This window comes from Macaca nemestrina, chromosome X, assembly GCF_043159975.1.
Source record: "Macaca nemestrina isolate mMacNem1 chromosome X, mMacNem.hap1, whole genome shotgun sequence".
Taxonomy (NCBI): Eukaryota; Metazoa; Chordata; class Mammalia; order Primates; family Cercopithecidae; genus Macaca; species Macaca nemestrina.
The window spans coordinates 15,712,686-15,717,137 of record NC_092145.1 but is presented as its reverse complement, the minus strand read 5'-3'; the positions used below and the strand labels follow the sequence as shown (position 1 = coordinate 15,717,137).

The 4,452-nt window shown below is 41.8% G+C and overlaps 1 long non-coding RNA gene across 1 annotated transcript; it reads left to right on the top strand.

The window, feature by feature from the left end:
- The first annotated feature begins 264 nt into the window (after positions 1-264).
- Positions 265-1,292, top strand: LOC112426576 (uncharacterized). The gene is made up of 2 exons (XR_011618238.1): positions 265-695; positions 881-1,292. It is a non-coding gene; the product is annotated as an uncharacterized lncRNA (long non-coding RNA).
- The last annotated feature ends 3,160 nt before the right edge of the window (positions 1,293-4,452 follow it).

The following is a 4,452-nucleotide window of genomic DNA, read 5'->3' as shown; positions in this document are numbered from 1 at the left end:
CACACACACACAAAACCTGTCTTAGTTTACAAACCATACCAAAACAGATACAAAATGGAAATTTGTTTGAGGGAAGTGGAATGATTCATATTTTGACTGAGAATTAAATAAGGCCACTGTACCCTGGGGGGATTGTAGATAAGACATCCAAAATAGTAGGCCATGGTAACGGGTGGGAGAGAACAGAATGGACCACTGGCTGGGGGTGGCTGTAGGGAATGCCTTTAAGGAAACACCTTCTCCCTGCTATGTGACCCACCAGAATTGAACATGGGGAATGATGGGGGTAGCAGGTCATTTTGAAATGGACCTTCAGGTAGTATTGGGGGTGGAAAAATCCCCTTTCTCTGACCACATTTTGGCCACCCAAGCAACACCACCCCCACAGAAGTGTCAGTGCTTTGTGATGTCCAAGCCACCCCAGGACTACCATTGGATAGGGGTGCCCCATTCTGACCAAACAAAGCTGAAGGGTGGGGCTCCTCGTCACCCAGGGCTGGGTATACATAAGGAGGTCAGGAGCATGGGGTAGACCACCGGGAGGCTTCAATATGGCTAAGGAGACCCACACACCAGTGAAGCCCAAAGAAAATACGAAACAACCAATTGTAAGCACGAAAAAGCCAACCCCGAGAACCAAAGAGAAGAAGGAAAAGAAGAACTCTTGTCAACAAAAGACCAACAAAACTGGCAAGGTCAGATGACCCTATCCTTGTTCTTTCTCTTCTTCCCCTCTATTCTCTCAAGACCACTGTCCTGTCCTTGCCTAGCACACTCCCCTCCTCAGCCTGCACTCCTATCCATGAAGCTCCGCTTGCTATACAACCTCTCTCTCTTCCCCTAAACCAATGTCCTTCTGGCTCATGTGTTGTCCTTCCAGGTGGAGAAGAAAATCACAAAGGTAAAAAAACCCCTTCAAAGGAATTCAAGAAAGAAAACTCAATCACCTCCTTCCTGCTCCAAAAAGCCTAGGATAACAATGAGACCAACAATATTTGCGTGTCACCACAAGCAGAATAAGACGCAAACTAAAACTCAGAAGAGCAAGCACAAAATACAACGGAAAATAAAAATCACAAGAGCAAGCCCAGAAGCCATTGGCAACAGCAAACCATCCCAAGTAACCATCTCTGCTGCCAGTAAATGCAGAGCCTGGATCAGAAATGTACAACTAGCAACAGCATCTCCATAGGCAACTCTGGGGAATCACCAATCACATAAAGGCCGAATCTGAGACCAAGAGTGTTCCACCATGTTGATGAACGCAATAAAATCAGCACAATGTGAAAAGATGATGTGGACTTTGTCTGTAGTGGGGAGGGGGTTAAGGAAGAAAAACTGGTAAGAGGGAGAGAGGCAGGCTCCTGCATGGTTGGGGGCCAGACCAACAGGTATACAGTTAGCCATCGGGGGGGATAAGGAGTGGGTGAGGACTAAGAAATGAAGACTAATGAACACTTTGCCCCCACAGACAAGAAGAAAAAGGGTTTTGGTGTTTCTACATGTATTTAGGGTAGGTGTGGGCAACAACATCAAGGTCTGAATTCCCAGAACCCAGTTAGGAAGAGGGTTTCATGTGTGATGTGTGTGGCAATAACACACCGCACAAAAAGACACTAAAACCACCTCCAGTTCACCCACGTCACAGTGGTGTCTGTTGTACACCACACTATGCTGTAAGCAAGTAAAGGCCCTCAGGAGGACCCAGAACTCATCCTGTCAAGAGTCACTCCAGCAGCCTGAAAGACAAATAGTGGAGTCTGGAGGCCACAAACCCAGTGCTAATTAGGCCACTTTCTTGTTAAGTAGCTTAGGATGGAGCAGTGGCCTACCAAGCGTGGGGGCAGTGGCAGAGGTCTGCCCACTTGCTGGCCATAAAGAGAAACATTGTCTGCGGAGAATTTTTTTTTTTTTTTGAGATGGAGTCTCGCTCTATTGCCCAGGCTGGAGTGCAGTGGCTGGATCTCAGCTCACTGCAAGCTCTGCCTCCCGGGTTTTACGCCATTCTCCTGCCTCAGCCTCCCGAGTAGCTGGGACTACAGGCGCCCGCCACCACACCCGGCTAGTTTTTTTGTATTTTTTTAGTAGAGACGGGGTTTCACCGTGTTAGCCAGGATGGTCTCGATCTCCTGACCTCGTGATCCGCCCGTCTCGGCCTCCCAAAGTGCTGGGATTACAGGCTTGAGCCACCGCACCCTGCCGAGAATTTTAATATAAGAATAATAAAACCCAGTAAAAGTCAGTCTTTTACTTATTAGCATCACATACAAGTTTTCAACTTTTCTCCCCCCACATCCTCTTTTGGTCTGAGCTGTAAAAGATTGCTGTGGTTACATTTAAGCTTGAAGAAAATCTATGTAAGGTGCGAATTCGCTGATTTTTAATATTTCTGTTTTAATAATCATTTGATTCTACAGGGAAGTTAATTTGGATAAATCCTCATTAAATAGTTGGTCCAAGACATAGGCTGTTCCCTTCTAAAGTAAGCTCTGAACAATTTGGAAATGTTTTGATGCGGGACAGGGAAGCCCCACACTTGGGGCTTAGGTGGGAGGTTCTTGGCTTCACTCAGGAAAGAATTCAAGGGCAAGCTGGTGACGTTAAACAGCAAGTTTAATTGAAGCAGAAGTGTACAGAGCAGCAGAGGAACTGTTCCTGTTTCTTGCAGAGCAGGGCTGCCCCATGGGCGGTGTCCCCAGAATAGCAGCTCAGAGGCAGTTCTGCACTCATGCTGATTCCCACTTTCAATTATATTCACATTAAGGAGCAATTTATGCAGCAATTTCTAGGATGAGGGTGGTAACTTCCAGGTTGTCAGGTCATTGCCATGGAAAGGGGCAGTAACTCCTGGGTGTTGCCATGGACTGGTAAATTGACATGACACATTGGTAGACAAGGCTTAAGGAAAGCTGCTTCTGCCCTAGACCTGGTTTAGCCAGTCCTCAATTCGGTCGGCTGTCCAAGCCCCGCCTCTGGAGTCAGGTCCTGCCTCCTAGCTCTGTTTGAGCTTGCTTTGAGCATACTTCCAGACTGCAGTCCCTGTGGTAATATATGATACATATGTCTACACTTTCAAAGTACACGAAATTAAAAATTACAGCGTGTGATTATAAAGACAAAGAACAACCCGAGTTGCCTCAGCTCTGTGATTCTGTGTGATCACTTGCTTTTATTGGTGTCTAAATCAGTGAAACGAAGTGTTAAATTTAAGGAGTAAAATTTGGGGGGATAAAGACGTTTTTATTACATTTGAAAATAAAAGACTTTACTGAATTTGAACAATATACTCAAGCATGAAATGTATTCTTTAATTGCTCATTAATACTACGTAAAAATCAAAATGCTAAAATGTTATATCAGTTGCATAATTTAGTAGTTGCCTACATTTTACTTTTACATGTTTTAATTTTCTTAAAATTGTCTTATGATTTTTACTATGACAACTATATGCAAAATGTTTTATAGAGAAAATCTACACTTTATTTTCTTTCTGGTTATAATTATTTGTGTTAATTCATGTGTATTACTAAAAACATATTCTGTTGAGGAAGGGGTGTTAAAAATATACCTCACAACTCAGTGTATACACTAAAAATCATTCAATTATGCACATTTATTAAATGGTTAATTGTACGTTAAATGAATGAATTGTATGGCATGTAATTATAGCTCAATTAAATTGGCTTTGTGTGTGTGTGTGTGTGTGTGTGTGTGTGTGTATCCAGGTGAGAACTATATTAATTGTGTCATGGAGGGGAATTTTTTAAACTAAAATCTTTCATAATTTGGCTCCAGTCTCTGGTATTTTTGTTTTTCTTTTTTCTTTTTGTTTTAAACAGCTCTATTGAGAAATAATTAGCCTAAAATAAACTGCATGTTTAAAGTATGCAATTCGATAAGTTTCCACATACATATACATCTGGTAAACCATTACCTCAATTAAAATACATATTCATTCATAATCTCCAAATGCTCAAAACTGGAGACAACCCAAATGACCATTAATAGATTAAATAATAAACAAATTGTTATATATTCATACAATGGAATACTACTCAGCAATAAAAAGGGAACAAACTGAGAATACAAATAATGACATGAATGAATCTCAAAATAATTATGCTGAGAGAAACAAACCAAACAAAGTGTTTACTATATGATTCCATTTATATAAAATTTTAGAAATTACAAACTAATCCACAGTGATAAATAAAATCATTAGTTGCCTGGAGACAAAGCTGAGTCAGGGTGGAAGGAGTAGAAAGGAGGGATTACAAAGGAGCACACAGAAACTTTTGGGAATAATGGATATATGCATTACCTTAAGTGTGGAGATGGTTTCATAGATGATCATGTGTGTCAAACCTTTTCAGTTTGTACACTTTATTTATTTATTTTTTGAGACAGGGTCTCACTCTATTGGCCTGGCTGGAGTGCAATGGTGTGATCTGG